Source organism: Lepidochelys kempii, chromosome 5 (assembly GCF_965140265.1).
Source record: "Lepidochelys kempii isolate rLepKem1 chromosome 5, rLepKem1.hap2, whole genome shotgun sequence".
Taxonomy (NCBI): domain Eukaryota; kingdom Metazoa; phylum Chordata; order Testudines; family Cheloniidae; genus Lepidochelys; species Lepidochelys kempii.
The window spans coordinates 8,506,028-8,524,906 of NC_133260.1; the positions used below are offsets into that span (position 1 = coordinate 8,506,028).

At 39.9% G+C, this 18,879-nt stretch overlaps 1 long non-coding RNA gene across 1 annotated transcript; it reads left to right on the top strand.

The window, feature by feature from the left end:
- Positions 1 to 6,852: 6,852 nt before the first annotated feature.
- On the top strand, positions 6,853 to 18,505 carry LOC140912007 (uncharacterized). Its single transcript, XR_012159204.1, has 3 exons — positions 6,853 to 6,926; positions 9,683 to 9,848; positions 18,421 to 18,505. It is a non-coding gene; the product is annotated as an uncharacterized lncRNA (long non-coding RNA).
- The last annotated feature ends 374 nt before the right edge of the window (positions 18,506 to 18,879 follow it).

Here is an 18,879-nt window from a genome sequence, read left to right on the forward strand (position 1 = left end):
AACGTACACATTTTTAATTTTAGGACTGAATCCTAAAATTGTCCTGTGGGCCAAGTCAAAGCACAGAGACAACTGAATTGAGTGGGCTTCCGGTTGAGACTTACCTAATTATTGATTTCTTAATGAAAATGAAACGTACACATTTTTAATTTTAGGACTGAATCCTCCATAGCAAAATTTATGTCACCAAGACCTGGTCTACATGCAGCTTTTGGACTTGTGCAACCATTTTGGTTAGTGAGGGCGATTTTTTTTATTGCTATAGTTTTATTGGTACAACCTTTACTGTTCCCATACATCAGTATAGTTTATTCCTCTTCCCAGCTCTTTCTAGAAAGAGGACAGGCAACACACAACAAGACTGGGCATGTGTCTACACTTCAGTAAAACATCCATGGCAGGCCTGTGTCAGATAACTTAGGCTTGCAGGGCTCAGGCTGTGGGGCTATACAATTGCTGTGTAGATTCTGTGCTTGTGCTTTAGATCAGGCTTTGGGAAACTTTCCTTCTTTAAAAATCCAAGAGCCTGAGGTCCAGCCCAAACCCAGATGTCTACACTGCAGTTTTATAGCCCCAAAGCCCGAGCACTGCAAGCCCAAATCAGCTGACCCAGGCCGGGCACGGGTGTTTTATTGCAGTGTAGACATACCTTAAAAGGCTGAACAAGTACCGAGGGAAAAACAGATCCAGAAGGGGGCAGGAGGAAATGAAAGATGGGGGAAAAGATGCTGAGATTGAGGAGTGGGGGCCACTAATGGGGGCTTACCTCGCTAAGAGATTTTGGACTTCCCTGAGAGGTAGGAGAACTTGTGGGGAAATGGGATAAAGGTGATGATTATAAACTAAATACTGACACACCCTTTTATAAGTACGACTGCATTCTCTCTGGCTTCGTTCCCTGCCCACCCACGCTCTTTTTTTTCTGTGGTTGTCCGCTTATCCAGGCCCACCAGCCCACCGGCTTATCCAAGCCTCACTAGCAGAACACACCTTTATACCAATATAACTGCATTCACACTAGGGCCTGGTTTACATTAGAAAGTGTTTGCCAGTATATCTATACCGGCAAACACTTCTAGTGTAGATGGAGCTTATACAGGGATAAAAGGGTTTTTGCTTGTTGTACTGCTTATACTGGTTCCCCCAAGCGAAATAAGCCATGCAGCCAAAAGGACTTAGAATCATAGAATAATAGGACTGGAAGGGACTTTGAGAAGTCTTCTAGTCCAGTCCCCTGCACTCTAGGCAGGACTAAGTATTATCTAGACCATCCCCGACAGGTGATTGTCTAACCTGCTCTTAAAAATTTATAATGACAGAGATTCCACAACCTCTCTAGGCAATTTATTCCAGTGCTTAACTACCCTGACAGTAAGGAAGTTTTTCCTAATGTTCAACCTAAACAGCCCTTGCTGCAATTTAAGCCCATTGCTTCTTGTCCTATCCTCAGGAGTTAAAGAGAACATTTTTTCTCCCTCTTCCTTGTAACAACCTTTTCTCTGTTTGAACACTATCATGTCTCCCCCCTCAGTCTTCTCTTCTCCAGACTAAACAAACCCATTTTTTTCCAATCTTCTCTCATAAGTCATGTTTTCTAGAACATTAATCATTTTTGTTGCTCTTCTCTGGACTTTCTCCAATTTGTCCACATCTTTCCTGAAATGAGGTGCCAAGAACTGGAGACAATACTCAAGTTGAGGCCTAATCAGCATGGAGGAGAGCAGAAGAATTACTTCTCGTATCTTGCTTACAACATTCCTGCTAATACATCCCAGAAAGATGTCTGCTTTTTTTCCAACAGTGTTATACTGTTGACTCATATTTAGTTTATGTTCCACTATGATCCCCAGATCCCTTTCTGCAGTACTCCTTCCTAGGCAGTCATTTCCCATTTTGTATGTATGCAACTGATTATTCCTTCCTAAGTGGAGTACTTTGCTTTTGACCTTATTGAATTTCATCCTATTTACTTTAGACCATTTCTCCAGTTTGTCCAGATCATTTTCAATTTTATTCCTACCCTTCAAAGCCCTTGCAACCGCTCCTAGTTTGGTATCATCCACAAACTTTTATAAGTGTACTCTCTATGGCATTATCTAAAACTTTGATGAAGATATTGACCAAAACTGGACTCAGAATGGATACTTGCAAGACTCCACTCAAAATGCCCTTCCAGCTTGACAGTGAACCACTGATAACTGTTCTCTGAGAATGGTTTTCCAACCTGTTATGCATCCACTTTACAGTATCTCCACCTAGGTTTTATTTCCCTAGTTTGTTTATGACAAAGTCATGAGAGACAGTAACAAAAGCAAATATAACGAGGAGTACTTGTGGCACCTTAGAGACTAAGAAATTTATTTGAGCATAAATTTTGTGGATGATGCATGCAGTGGAATTAAGTGATAACTAAACCAATGCATTCCACTGCATGCATCTGATGCAGTGGGTTTTAGCCCATGAAAGCTTATGTTCAAATAAATTTGTTAGTCTCTAATGTGCCACAAGTACTCCTCGTTATTTTTGCTGATACAGACTAACATGGCTTCCACTCTGAAACCAGTATCAAAAGCATTACTAAAGTGAATATACATCATAACTACCACTTCCCTCCTAGCCACAAGGCTTGTTACGCTGTCAAAGAATGCTATTAGGTTGGTTTGACATGGTTTGTTCTTGACAAATAGATGCCTGCTGTTACTTAGCACCTTATTATCTCCTAGATGTTTGTAAATTGATTGCTTAATTATTTGCTCCATTATCTTTCTGGGTACTGAAGTTAAGCTGCCTGGTCTGTAATTCCCCAGGTTTTCAATATTCCCCATTTTAATGATTCACACTATATTTGCCCTTTTCTAGTTCTCTGGAATCTCTCCTGTCTTCCATGACTTCTCAATGATAATCGCTAATGTCTCAGAGTTCTCCTTTGACAGCTCCTTGAGTATTCTAGGATGTATTTCACCAGGCCATGGTGACTTGAAGACATCTAACTTGTCTAAATAATTTTTAACTTGTTCTTTCCCTATTTTAGCCTCTGATTTTACCTCATTTTCATGGGCATTCACTATGCTATATGTCCAATCACTACTAAGCTTTTGGTGAAAACTGGAACAAAAAAGTCATTAAGCACCTCTGCCATTTCCACATTTTCTGTTACTATCCCCGCCCCTCCCCTCATTAACAAGACAGAACAAGAAGCAATGATCTCAAGTTGCAGTGCGACAGGTCTAGGTTGGATATTAGGAAACACTATTTCGCGAGGAGAGTGGTGAAGCACTGGAAAGGGTTACCTAGGGTGGTGGTAGAATCTCCATCCTTAGAGGCTTTTAAGGCCTGGATTGACAAAGCCTTGGCTGGGATGATTTAGTTGGGGATTTGTCCTGCTATGAGCAGAGGATTGGACTTGATGACCTCCTGAGGTCTCTTCCAACCTTAATATTCTATGATTAAGTAACAGGCCTATCCTGTCCTTGGTCTTCCTATTGCTTCTAATATATTTTCAGAATGTTTTCTTGTTTCCCTTCATGTCTCTAGCTAATTTAATCTCATTTTTGTAACTTGGTCTTTCTAATTTTGTCCCTAGATACCTGTGTTATTTGTTTATATTCATCCTTTGTAATTTGACCCAGTTTCTAGTTTTTGTAGGACACTTTTTTGAGTTTCAGATTATTGAAGATCTCCTGGTTAAGCTACAGTGGTCTCTTGCTATGCTTCCTATCTTTCCTATGCAGACTTCCTATCTTTTCAATACAGATTTTTATGCTGGTATAATATATGTACCAGAGAGCTATGTCAGTAAAACAATCACATACATACCTACCACCAACTAATATAGCTATGCTAGAGTGAGTTTTTAGTGTAGACCATGCCCAAGGCAGTAGTTCTGCTTCCACTATACAGTAGCTATTCACTTGGGTAGTTCTACCACTCAGATGTATTAACATGGTAAAAACAGGAGCTGCTAGTCTGGTGACCTAAAGGTAAAGGCAAAGACCAGGTGAGAGGAATAGGCTTGCCCTTGCTAGCTACGTCTAGGTAAATACTACCTGTTCCTTGTCTGTTCTAGGATTTTACACTGAGAGAGCTCTCTCAGTGTCAAAAAAAGTTTTGCAGTGAAGACAAAGCCAAGAAGAAATATCAAAAACTGATCTTACAACCAGGTTTCAGAGTAGCAGCTATGTTAGTCTGTGTCCGCAAAAAGGAGTACTTGTGGTACCTTAGAGACTAAAAATTTATTTGAGCATAAGCTTTCGTGGGCTACAGCCCACTTCATTGGATGCATGCAGTGGAAAATACAGTCGGACAATTTTATATACACAGAGAACATGAAACAATGTGTGTTACCATACACACTATAACGAGAATGATCAGTTAAGGTGAGCTATTACCAGCAGGAGAGAAAAAAAAAGCCTTTTGTAGTGATGATCAAGATGGGCCACTTCCAGCAGTTGACAAGAACATGTGAGGAACAATGGGGGGAGGGGAGAGAGGGGGTGGGAAATAAACATGGGGAAATAGTTTTACTTTGTGTAATGACACATCCACTCCCAGTCTTTAGTCAAGCCTAATATAATGGTGTCCAGTTTGCAAATTAATTCCAATTCAGCAGTCTCTCGTTGTAGTCTGTTTTTGAAGGGATTTTTTTTTTTTAATATTGCGACTTTTAGACCTAAAAGTTGAATTGGAATTAATTGGAATTAATTACTCCTGTTCTTTTTGAGAACCAGGTTAGTTTACAAGAGCACCAGTGCTGTTATTAGTGTGTGTGTATCTGTGTGTTTGTTGTTAATGAATAAATAAGTTATCCCAAAAGATGTTTTTGTTATCATTGAAATACTACAGAAACCAACTAGAACATTGTAGGGAGTATAGAATACAAATAAATAACAATGCCAAAGCTTAACAGTGAATCCATGCTTCATTAGAACAAAAGTGTGGTTACATTTCATGATTTACATCTGATAGACAATCCTGAAAATGTGCTACGCATTCTTCCCATGAGAAAAAAAAAAGAAATGGAAATTAAATGTGAGCAAACATTATCAAGAACACACTCACTTCATCGTATGCACTTGGTATTTAAAACCAAACTGGAAGATGTACAAGGAAGCAATGTTATTCCATCCAGCTTTGATGACAGAAATGCAAAAGAAATTCCCCTTTTCTCCCCCATTTTGCTGAGGTCTATGAGTGCTTCACTAGACCTTGCTGGGAAACTGCATTTGGCAGGAAGATCTGGGATTGATGTGAACTCATCAGCTGGATGAATGGGGATGACAGCACAGAAAGCTTGTCAGTTGACAGATGGGTTTTCAACATTATCTGTGCTACAATGCCCAGATACCAGATAGTATACCAACAGTCAAGCTAATGTATTGATTTTTTTTCTTTTTCTAGAGCAGGAGAGGGGCTGTTCAACACATTTAGGTGTCCTGAAGGTTGTAATGAAGCTCAGGGTTTTCTCTCATGTGTAGTGCTCTCAGTCTTATATTTACCACATTCTAGTACAGGACTGGACCCAGAATGATCAGAACAATTAACTGTGGACTCTGAGACCAGGTGGAAGGAAATATTTATTAAAAATAAGAAAAAAGTGACGGCAAAAGCACATGAACTGTCAAGGGGAATATAGGGAAGCTTTAGGACCTGAAATTATTTTCCCACATTTTCTTTTTGTAGTTGATGGCATCCCTTTAATCTTTCTATGCTTCAGTTTTTCCACCTGTAAAATGGGAATAATCATTCTTATTAACCTTGCAAAAGTTAGGTGAAGTTGAATTAGTGCTTGCAAATCACTTTGAGGAGGTAAAACATCATATAAGTAAATAGTGAAATTAAATAATCTTTGTTTCTAACCTGGGGGTTTGTTATTAGTTTCTAAGGTACAAAGAGTCGTGTTAAGATGAAATATTGGCCTTTGAGGAATGTTAAATTCAGGGAAGATGTCAGAGATGTATGTCTTGCTAAAGCTTATTGAATTAAGTCCTGACAGCAGTAAAATGTGTGGCTACCTATTTAATCATGGACAGCCAGTTCTAGCTGAAAATGTCCATCAAAACAACACAGTGAGCCTTTTATGTTATATTCTGAAACTAAGATGCCTGTAATGGGACACAGCTCATGATTTGAGGCTTCCCCCAAAGATTAACCCAAAGCAGCATTTGAAAGCTGAAGTGGTTTATGGAGACATTAAAAATAAACCTAAAAGGAGATCTGCTTCAATATTTGAGCACCTGGTGTCTCTTCCTTCTAAACAACTTCTTATCACCTTATCTTAACTTAGAGCAGGGTAGCTCCCCTTTTATCAGAAACTTGGTTCAGCCCAAACTGCCTTCCATTTCCCTGGGCTTCCATAGCCCAGGTCATGCTGCAGAATCTCCTCTTGGAAGGAAGGTTGTTGTAACTCTCATTATTCTAGTTGGACGCTGTTTTATACTAGTGAAAGGTGATCTTATGTTTGCCCTAGAATGCAGACTGGAGGAGCTCAGTAAACAAATTTGGAGTAGACTCGCTATTCTATATCATGTATAGTGAAAAGGAACCATGCTGTGGAAAAATATGGCTGGTAAAACTCAGGTAAAACCAGATCATGCATGTGGGTGGTGAATAATTATATTCCATAAGCCCAGTGGAAACTCTTTATTAACAACAGGCAGAATTGTCCAGAGATTAGAACATTGTGGTGTGATTCAGGAGACATAGGGTTCTGTTCCTGATCCTCTCACTGAGGGTTTGTTTACATTACCCGCTGGATCAACGGGAAGCGATTGATCCATCGGGGGTTGATTTATCGTGTCTAGTCTAGATGCGATAAATCAACCACCAAGCACTCTCACATCGACTCCAGTACTCCACCGGAGTGAGAGGCGCAGCCGGAGTCGACGGGGGAGCGTCAGCAGTCGACTCGCCGCAGTGAAGACACCGCAGTGAGTAGATCTAAGTACGTCGACTTCAGCTACGTCAGTCACGTAGCTGAAGTTACGTAACTTAGATTGATTCCCTCCCCCCAGTGTAGACCAGACCTGAGCTGCTGTGCTTGCTCATTGTCCTTGAGCAATTCTTGGTTTGACGTCTCTGAAATGATACTCATGTGTACACAATGTCGCTGTCCTTCTCTAGTGGATGGACCACACAGGGGACCACAGTCTGCTACTGGCTTTTAGCTCACGGTCAGGTAACTTTTAACTCAGATAGTAGAGAACCATGCTCTTAGTCTCAGAGATTAAGCTTTCAGTCCCTCCTGCTGGCAACTCATCCAGGGGCATCACATGTAGTGGTAATGTTTCTTATTCTCCTTTGTGACATGCTTTGAGATCTACATGTGAAAAGCACGATGTGGAAGCAAAGACATTTGTATTAACCCCTGCACTCCTGGCCTTCTTCTTGCTACCTTGTGAGAATATGTGGCATTTTCATAGCTCTTGTGGATCAATTTGCAGTGGCAGAAAACTTCAGAGAAGTACCAGTGTTTTCCCCTTGAAAATGGTCTGAGTTGCCTCAGGTTTCTATTAGTCATGTCATTTTCCGTGATGTTCCATGACACATGGTGCAAAAGCAGAGAGAAAAAGACACTCTAAATGTTCCTTTTACTTTTAAGCCCCAATCACCTGCCAGAATGTGTTATCCTCTAGAGAACTGACAGAGCAGGTTTCTTTAAAAACACGATCAAAAGAATCACAGAATGTCAAGGAGTAAAAGAAATGGGGTGAAGTGTAGCTACTAATCACAGTTTTAAACAAAATTATTAAAACCTTGGTTATCAAAGATATAATGGAACTAAATGGCATGTTGCTCTATACATTTAAAGGCATTGATTTTGAAAAAAAAACCTATCTTTAAAGGACATTTATGTCGCTTTAAACATGGGGGCTTTCGCTATTATTTTATTTTATTGTTATTTCATTTGTACTTTTATTGCACCTTTAATCTTTGCTTTAAAGAACTGGGTAATATAGTTATTCCCTTCTCCCCCACGACTATTTGCAGAAAGAGTCTTTCTATCTCAAAGCATTCCACTGGGGACAAAGAACAAGTAGGTTTTACATCAGTGTAGCCACTTGAGATCAACCCTATACATCCTACCTGGGGTTGACCTTTCTACATACATCAAGGTAGAAACTACAGAACCTTGTCTCCATTAGGGTTTTACATGGAGATAGCTAATTCAATGTAAAAAGCACACTTTTTGCAGTGAAGACCTATCCAGAGAAACAGAGTCACAAAGAGTCTTAGTAATGATCTCAAAGCAAGTACTGGGGAATTTGAGACCTGATTCCTGGTTTGCTTCCTACCAGCCTTTTGCTTTAGCCACAAGATGACCACCTCTACCAACTTGCATATGTGTTGAGCATTCATACATTTAAAAACTCCTATAGCTCTGGGTGAAACTTAAAAGGGATTCAGTTTGATTCAGCACCAAACTTTTGGATGCTTCTAAAACCTCTTGGGGCTTCAAATTTAATCTGAAATTCCCCTTTGATAACAGATTTTCATACAACAACTTTAGTACACCATAGTACAAGAGTAGCTCTTTTGCACAGTATTTTGGCACTTGCCCTTCTGTTTTCAGAAATATGCCAAGTATGTGAAAATTAGCAATATTTTTAAAAAGTGAAAAATCTGGTCTCTCTAAGGTGTCCTAAACTGGGCACCCAAAAACTGAGGAACCCCAAATCACTTGTCTCTTTTGAAATTTCAAGCCACTTTAAAAAAAAAAAGATACAAAGTATGAAAGTGAGTCACAAAGGCAGGATGAGAAGAAAGTGGTTAAATCTAGTGGTTAAACTGCTAGCATGGGACTTAACTGATCTGCATTCAGTTCTTTCCTGTATCACAGAACTCTTGAGCCACCTTCAGCAAGTTGCTTAAGATATGTCTCCATTGGAACTGGTAGACGTAAATTCCTGCTTGAGGATACAAATGTATGCAAGCGTGGATTGAGCTAGCACACTAAATCTAGAAATATAGCTGCAGTGGCATGGAGGGCTAGATGTCCCGAGTATGGGCTCAAAGCGGATTGTATTTGGGGCAGCTAGCTACGCTTCTGTTTTTAGCATGGGTTTTGTTTCCTTGAGCTGGAATTTATACCTTTCCGTTCCAATGGAGACTTTCCATCCGTCTCTCTCTGCCTCTGTTCACCATCTGGGGTTATGCTCTGGATGTGCTCAGGATAAATTAAAAATTGTGAGGTGCTCAGAAACATGGCACCCATTATTGTATATTATACGTTTTCCAGATCACATAGCTGATTTCCATCATTGGATTATTGTTATTGCAATCTACATGCAAAGCAATGGGATCTTCAGAAGGGACTGGTCTCAAGAGATGGGAATGGCGACAAAAAGAGTGAAGCCATACGGGGTTCATTTCTAGGGCAACATGTCGAGCTTGAATTAGCCAGATCAGTTTGGGGACACCACAACAAAGGAACTGAAGTTTTCCTGGGGGTTGCTCAAGTGGTGCATACAAAAGACACGCGAGCATTCATAAAACAATCGTTGAATGAGCAGACAATAAAAACCAAACTGCAGTAGGCAGTTAAATGATAAAGAGAGGCTGCAGTGTAGAACTTGCTTACGTAAGAACTTTATGCCCATTGCTGCTCCATCATGATTAATGCGCACACGTGAACTTTATGAAAAAGATAATGAATTGATTGTGTTCCTAAACGATGTCATTTTAGACCTGTTTGGATTCCTGCCCTCCCTGGGGGACCAGATGACCACACTCTGTTAGTTTAAACAAATGAACGGTTAATAGTTGCCTTTCTGCCAGCCAAGTGGAGAAAGAGAAACATTTATCAATGGAAGGGAGAAAAAAAATGATCACGTTGCCTGTTCTACTGGGAGGTAGGTGCTGCAAAAGAGGTTACAGAGAAGAGAAAATTGCTACAGTTGTAACATTTCCCATTCTCCATGTGCTCATTAAAATATGGAGATGACAGAACCTGTGACTAGGGCATTTTTTCTACTTTGTTTCCTATAATATACAAGACAAGAGAGTTTAGTTTAATTACTTACCCATATGAAGACTATGAATGGTGAATTTCTGCATCATTTTCCCAATTGGAAAAGCAATAAATACACGATGCTAAAGGAGTAAAGAGCCCAACTCTGACTGAATTTTAATGGCATTTGGGTTGAAAGTCCCAGCCTCAGACTTTCAGTGCATCAATTTTCTCATTTGTAAAACAGTAGCTTAGAGACAAGTCATGACTTGGCCCTCTGGTGAAAGGAGCTATACTGTATAGTAATAAGTGAAAGGTATTATTATGGTTATAGGCTACAATGGAAAAGTAGTTTTCATATGAGTTAGTGTCCTCTGCCCAATTCCTGCTGGACAATGTTCCTTATGATACACTGTGCTGTATTGAAAACTATGTTAAAAATATAAGCTCTCACTTTAAATTTCGAATGGGTTTTCTGATGCTGTTTGTAGGCTCTGGCACTCTGCAGGGAAGTGTGCAATCAGAATCAATCTGCAGACAGACAGTCTAGGGTAAAGTGGATTGAGTTGTGCATCTCTTTTAGGGAGCAGCTTGCTTTGTCTCTGTTTTGTGGGTTCTTGTACGTTATCATTCTGGAGTCTAAGAAATAAATTAGTGTTGTTTTGCAAACTTCTCCAGCAAGGGAATTTTTGTTAATAGCATCATAGGGTTAGAAGGAATGCAACAGTCCTCTATCTGACCTTGTGTGTATGCAGTGAACATAACACAAACGTCACAGTTGTTTTTTTAATTTATTCCCAGTATATTTATTTGCTGCTAACAAAACCCAGCCTGTCTTTTCATCCTAGTTAAGGAGGTTTAACAAAACAAAAATGGACTTCATACCTCTATCAACTCCCATGTTACAGTATGTATGGATCTTCTACATTGCCTGACAACAACATGATGATTATTATTTATTGATATTTTAGTAACATTCAGAGACCCCCAAATGAGACTGAAGCCCTGTTGTGCTAGGCACTGTACAAACACAAGTGTTGTCTACATCATGCTTTAATTTGCACTAGTGGAGTCTAAATGTTAGTCCACAGTAGCATGTTGTGCACTAACCGGCTGGTGTGGACCCTGATGGCACACACTAGAACTTCTCATAGATATTAAGGTCAGAAGGGACCATTATGATCATCTAGTCTGACCTCCTGCACAATGTAGACCACAGAATCTCACCCACCCACTCCTGCAATAAACCTCTCACCTATTCTGAGCTATTGAAGTCCTCAAATCATGGTTTAAGGACTTCAAGGTGCAGAGAATCCTCCAGCAAGTGACCTATGCCCCATGCTACAGAGGAAGGCAAAAAACCCCCAGGGCCTCTTCCAATCTGCCCTGGAGGAAAATTCCTTCCCGACTCCAATATGGTGATCAGCTGAACCCTGAGAATGTGGGCAAGGTTCACCAGCCAGGAAAGAATTGTCTGTAGTAACTCAGATCCCACCCCATCTAACATCCCATCACAGGCCATTGGGCCTATTTACCGTGAATAGTTAAAGATCAATTAATTGCCAAAATCATGTTATCCCATCATACCATCTCCTCCATAAACTTATCAAGTTTAATCTTGAAGCCAGATAGGTCTTTTGCCCCTACTGCTTCCCTTGGAAGGCTATTCCAGAACTCCACTCCTCTGATGGTTAGAAACCTTCATCTAATTTCAAGTCTAAACTTCCTGATGGCCATTTGTTCTTGTGTCCACATTGGTACTGAGCTTAAATAATTCCTCTCCCTCTCTGGTATTTATCCCTCTGATATATTTTTAGAGAGCAATCATATCTCCCCTCAACCTTCTTTTGGTTAGGCTAAACAAGCCACGCTCCTTGAGTCTCCTTTCATAAGACAGGTTTTACATTCCTCGGATCATCCTAGTAGCCCTTCTCTGTGACTGTTCCAGTTTGAATTCATCCTTCTTAAACATGGGAGACCAGAACTGCACACAGTATTCCAGGTGAGGTCTCACCAGTGCCTTGTATAACGGTACTAACACCTCCTTATCTCTACTGGAAATACCTTGCCTGATGCATCCCAAGACCACATTAGCTTTTTTCACATCCATATCACATTGGCAGCTCATAGTCATCCTGTGGTCAACCAATACTCCAAGGTCCTTCTCCTCCTCCATTACTTCTAATTGATGCATCCTCAGTTTATAACTAAAATTCTTGATATTAATCTCTAAATGCATGACTTTACACTTCTCACTATTAAATTTCATCCTATTACTATTACTCCAGTTTACAACATCATCCAAATCCTCCTGTAGGGTATCCCTGTCCTTCTCTAAATTGGCAATACCTCCCAGCTTTGTAACATCCACAGACTTTATTAGCACACTCCCACTTTTTGTACCGAGGTCAGTAATAAAAAGATTAAATAAGATTGGTCCCAAAACTGATCCTTGAGGAACTCCACTGGTAACCTTCCTCCAGCCTGACAGTTCACCTTTCAGTATGACCCTCTGTAGTCTCCCTTTTAAGCAATTCCTTATTCACCTTTCAATTTTCATATTGATCCCCATCTTTTCCAATTTAACTAATAATTCCCCATGTAGCACGGTATCAAATGCCTTACTGAAATCTAGATAAATTAGATCCACTGCATTTCCTTTGTCTAAAAAATCTGTTACTTTCTCAAAGAAGGAGATCAGGTTGGTTTGGCATGATCTACCTTTTGTAAAACCATGTTGTATTTTGTCCCATTTACCACTGACCTCAATGTCCTTAACTACTTTCTCCTTCAAATTTTTTTCCAAGACCTTGCATACTACAGATGTCAAATTAACAGGCCTGTGGTTACTCAGATCACTTTTTTTTCCCTTTCTTAAAAATAGGAACTATGTTAGCAATTCTCCAGTCATACGGTACAACCCCTGAGTTTACAGATTCATTAAAAATTCTAGCTAATGGGCTTGCAATTTCATGTGCCAATTCCTTTAACATTCTTGCATGAAGATGATCTGGGCCCCTCAGATACCTCAGGTACCCTCTGTACCTCTCGTACACAGTAACATAGTGCTGTTTGAAACATCAACATGCATTAGGGAACTTCTAGTGAGTGCTAGCAGGGTCCACATGGGCCAGTTAATTCACGATACGTAGTGTGGACTAAAATGTGTACCCATCGAGCCCCATGTAGACAAGCCTATGTGCAGAATTTACAATCTAAATAGAAAAGAAAGACAAAGGGTAGAATGGAAAAGTGATGCCTGGTGACTTGTTGGGGTCACACAGTGGGTCAGTGGCAGAGCTAGGAAGAGAGCACTTATTTCCACTGCTCCATCTACCAAACTATGCTGCCTCCATATCAAAAACTATTTTTCATGCCGATCGAAACCAAACTTCTTTTTTCCCAAAGATAAAGGGTCACAACAATTTTGGAACCTCTGAATCCACAGTCTTGCTGTTCTCCTATAGTCTATTTTATGCAAGATCTTTGTCTTGCTCCCTCTCTGAAAAACTCCTCAACACATTGACCATTTGGAGTTAAACGACTCTGCAGCCTTAGTGGCTTGTAAGGATGGGTTCATACCCAGTTTATGCATGCTTCCATTTCCAGAACCTGCTTGCTATGACTTCACCAAAGGCTTCTGTTATATCTAGGTACAATGATCACAAAAAATTGTTTTTCAGAATATAGCAGCTTTCCTTCCAAATAATCCTACATCTTACATAGCCATCCCTGGAACCGTAGGCAACTCTGGGGAGGAATGGGGCAACTGTTAACAGTAAAAGCTACACAGGAGTCACATTTTAAGCAATGTCATGGCATCTTTATTCAGCACAAGTAATCAGGAACTCAGTTATATGCCTCAGCCAAAAGCCACCACTTCTAATAGTGTGGTGTCCTCCTAATATATTGTTGAGGTATTGTCTGAGAACTGCTTTGAGGGAAGAGTACCACCAGTTGAAAATGTCACCAGCACCACTTACTGAACAGCATTGGGTTCTCCCAGCAGGTGCTCCACTGGTCATTTTGAAGTGACTATGGTCAACATTTTCAAAAGTCTCCATTAATTTTGAGTATTCAACTTGTGATATCTACAGCCTCATTTTAAGAGGTGCTAAGCACCTGCAACTTCAATTTGAAGTCAGTGGGAGCTGCAGGTGCTCATAATCTCTGAAACAAGGTCCTAGTTGCCCCCAAAATAAAACATCCAACTTTTGGTGGAGACTTTTGAAAATGTGAGCCTATGGCTGACCACCAAATGAGTTGATCACTAAAGTTTGCATCTGAATATGAACTCTTCTAAAGTTAAGATCCAAACTTTTTGGCTCAGACATCTCCGGCTGCCAGAGATATTAGCATGTTCCGATGAAGAAAGTCTCCATGCAATGCTGAATTTTCTGTCCTGCTCCAATATTCCATTTTTTCTAATCAAGTTATCTGAAGCTATGCCACTCCAGTTAGCAACAGGTACCAAATGCTTTGTCCATTCCATTTGGCTAACTACATTTTTCCCTTTGTAAATTATAGACATGCTAACCTATTTAAATCATAACTCAGGTGGCTGGCGAACCATGGCATCTGCCAGCTCCTCAGACAAAGGGGATCCACTTACTCATCTGCTCTGTCTCTATCTGTGCACTACATTTGGATTGACTGCTCACTGTCCAGCCCGATAGCAGGGGATCTGATTGAAGAAAATAATTCTTTTATAATGTCTTTTTTCCCCCTTTGGATATGGCACAACAGGTTTGTTGCACTGTGTGTGTTAAGCTGATGTGACATGATGTAAGATCACCTGCCATGGCACGTCAGAAATTAAAAAGAAAATCTTTTCAGATTGGAATTCTGTGCATGATTTTTATTTCCTTGGGCTTGTAGCAGATTGAGTATTGAATTGCTTGACTGCAGCCCGTGGATAATTTAATACCTGGAACATTCCTTTGAGTGTGAATTTCAGCCACATTTGACTTGTTCAACAAGGTCCTGCGCATATTGTCTCAGGACTTATCTATTTCATGGGACTCGTGTAAATATCAACTGATCCCAAAGAAATCCCAAAGAAATCTTTTTTTACAAACATGTTTTTTTTTTAAATACATTGCAAAGGAAGAGACTAGGCATCTTTCTTTCTGTCCACTCCACTGCATAGACATTATAAGGAACTTTGAGACTACAAGCCAGGACCTCAGATGGTGGAAATAAGTATAGTGACATTGACTTCAATGGAACCGTGTCCATTTACAATTCCCTTTGCCCCCGGGGAAGTTAGAGACAGTTTTCAAACTTATACAAATAAAGTTGGACCTAGTTTTCCTCCCACGTTCATCAGCACAAAACAGGAGTATCCCATTGAAATCAGTAGAGTTACCCCAGTGTGAAAATGGTTTGAGAGGCCAATCAGGCTTCTTAGAGGTTAGCCTGCACTAGAGGGGTGCAAATCCTAATGAGCACTAGTGTGCAGTTCACTCATTGACCTATGTGGACCCTGCTGGCACGTACTAAAAGTTTCTTAATATGAGTCAATATAGCCTCATTTCAAACAAGACTATATTAATACCCCTAGGGAACTTTTAGTGCCCATCAGGGTCCACATGGGCCAATTAGTGTGTAACACACTAGAATGACTAAGTGCAGAATAAGGCACCATGTAGACAAGCCCTTGTATTTGGATAGCCATTTTCCTCCTGAAGCATCCTCAAAGCATATCAGTGTATTAAATGCTGTCACTTCTAGTGCAGAGAGTGGCTATTCAACTCTGGGCTATTGGGACAGGAAGTGAAGAATACTCTATCCAGTTGGAAGTACAGAGAAGATTTTAGGTAGGCAAAAACTGGCATTTATACCTGGCCCAACTCTCATGCTCCTGGCAGAAATACATTATGGCTGCTAGGACTGAAGGTACGCAGAACTTCAGAGACAATTTGTGAACAAAAATAATTATGATTATGTATATTTCCATAGTGTTTCCCCTTTTCATGGACCATTGTGCTAGGTGCTGTACAAACACAGAACAAAAAGATGTCCCCTGCTCCAAAATATTTACAATGTAAGACAAGAGACAGCAGATGGAGAGAGACAGACAATGGAGCACAAGGAACCAATGAGACCATATTGGTCAGCATGATAGGCTGTGGTCATTGGACGTTCCCCTCTTGGGTGAAGTTAAACATTTCCACAGTTATACTAAAACACTGTCATGGTGCTAAAATGTTCACCCCTGTGAAATATATTAACAGAGTTTTGAATACAAAACTCTGTATAATTGAGTTTGTTGTCAAATACCACCCAGTCCAATGCCTATTAAAGGCAATGGATGGCTTTATACTGACTTCACTGAGTGTAAAAGTCCTTTACAAAATGCTTTAGAGAGAAAGTCCACTGAAACTGAACAAAGGAAAAGCTTTCAAATGAGATTAAAAGAAAGCAAATGATTTGTACTGGGCTTTCCAAAAGGGAGCTGGGCACCTGATAACCTTTGGTTCCGTCGGAAATCCCAGATTTGGTGTCTTAGCTAGGACAATATAGAGGGAGAGTCAAAGATTTGCAGGAAATTACTGGGAGGGGATTAAAAAGAGATTAAAAATAGGGAAGGTAAGAAAGGAAGTGGAGTTTGAAGCAAAATCCTTGGGTGGGGAGAGGGAGTGAAAACCAAAGGATCCATTTTATATTGTATTCTGAGATAAATAGGAAAATGATGAGAGTGACAGAGGTGGAGTGGGTTGGTGGGGGAGATATGATAGCCTCTCACTTCTCAGAAAGAAAGAATACCTTATCCATAGGATTCTCATTCGGCTCAATATATTTCCCATTAACATTTATTTAATTAAAAATAGCTTTGTGTGTGAATTGTTTCTCTCTCTCACACACACACACACACACACACACACACACACACTTTTTATGTTTATTTCTTTATTTATGAACATTTCCCCAATGCAAGAAAGGTGGTGAAATTTATAAACTAGAGACTGGTATTTTTTTCCCACCAAAATGAAATGAATTTAAAAAAAATGAGAGAGAGAGATTGCTTGAAAGATTTCCAGTGAAACAAAACTTTCCATTTATGTATTTATTTCCACAAACCATAGTTATATTTTTTCACTTGCTCTACTGGTGTCATTAGTTTGTTGGTTTGTTAAAGTTAATCTACTTAAGTACACAACCCCCGGGGGAAAAGAGGAGATATGAAGAAAGGAACACCTGTTGTGATTGTAATTAACTCAAAGTTACAGACAAACAAACAAGAAAGGATGAAAACCTTGGGAAGGACATAGAAATTGTGGATTTATAGCTGTGATTCATGCATCTGGAAATTTGGCAATGGTGGACTCTATAAAATAGCATTACATCACTTGTGCTAGTGCAAAAATCAATGAGTGATTGATTTCTTTTTCCTTGGAATGAAGTCATGCCAGACTAGCACGGCAGAGTTTCACTTGTGAATTTAAAGAGCCAGAAGCAGTGTAATATTTTATTTTGTACTTTTCATGTGTGAAAATGCCCCAGTATGGGTAGTGCTTAATTTGTTTGGGGGCTTGCAATCTCCTGAAATCTCCCAATCCACCAGTGGTTCCTTGCTCCTAGAAAATGTTAGGACTGGCTTCATGGTAAGAAAAACAGCTGGTTTTGAATGGGGATAATGTTTTTTCTAGTGATATTTTAACTCCTCTTTTAACTTCCCACATGCTTGCACTCACCAGCCTCGGCAGGCTTCCACCAATGGAATCCACTTATTCAAGATAGTCTGGTCCCACCAGCAGAATGATGCTCTAGGCAGTGGCATTTATCTAGACTGCTGTGGACCAGTCAGTAGAATGCAATCAGTGAAAGAATTTGAATGAATGAATGAATGAATGAATGAATGAAACTGGTTTTAGGTGTCCACAGATATCTTAATTTAATGTGAATCTCATGTTAATTCTTCCCTATTTGGACTGAGAACAGTTCTCTCTCTTATACACTAGTCTGGAAACCATCTGACTGCTTATGTATCAAGATCTTTAGCACCATCTGAGTAAAATTATGCACAGATTGAGATAGAGGCTTTACCTACCATTTTCAGTTTGCAGAAATTTTGAGACTCGTTGTGTGGCTAAAAACATGCATAATCACTACTCACACGCATCCTATTTTCATTTCAAAACCAAAAAAGGAATTTCAGTTCAGTTGAATTGAGATTCAAGGGCGGGAGGCAATCCAGATGATGGTGTATAAAAGGGATATTAAATATTGCTTTTCAGCACAAACATTTCTAATGCTGATGGACTGTCTAGGATGCCTTTACAATTTTTGAAGAGATGCAGGATGGCACAAGCCTGCATATTGTCCAAATCAGTTGATTATCTGAGACACTCAAGCAGATCTTCCAGGCCAAACAATGAGATAAGCTTTCCTCTGAAGTGTTAAACTTTGTACTAAAAAGATGGAAAAACAAATAGAAAAATCACTCATGATATGAGACCTTATTTTTACAGGAAGGATGAGGCATCCTGTGGTTTATTAGAACCATTGACCTGGAAAAGCATTGTCATCAAGTTGGACAAGAACCTCATGAAAACTATCCAGGTATAGTTTGTATGTTACCCTAACTAGTGAGGATTTTTGTTGGCCAATATAGATGGGAAATTGAAGCATCAGTTTGTAACTGTTAACCTTTGCACAACTGAAGCCTGTCCTATATTATCAAATTTCTGGGTTTGTCTGTCACACAGGGAAGCAAGCTCACTGGGTTTGCAGACCATGTTTTAAGTTGGATGACAGGCAATCACAGTGGCCAGTGTAGTGTATTGAACACTATTAATATTACAAGTTATTATTTTAAGTTTTAAAGGGTTTTCTGGTCCTGCTTTCAGGCTAGGGGGATCTGTAGGGAAATATGCTATCTAGATTAGACCTTTCACAGTCAGTCTACAAAGAGCCAGACGAGAGCAAGG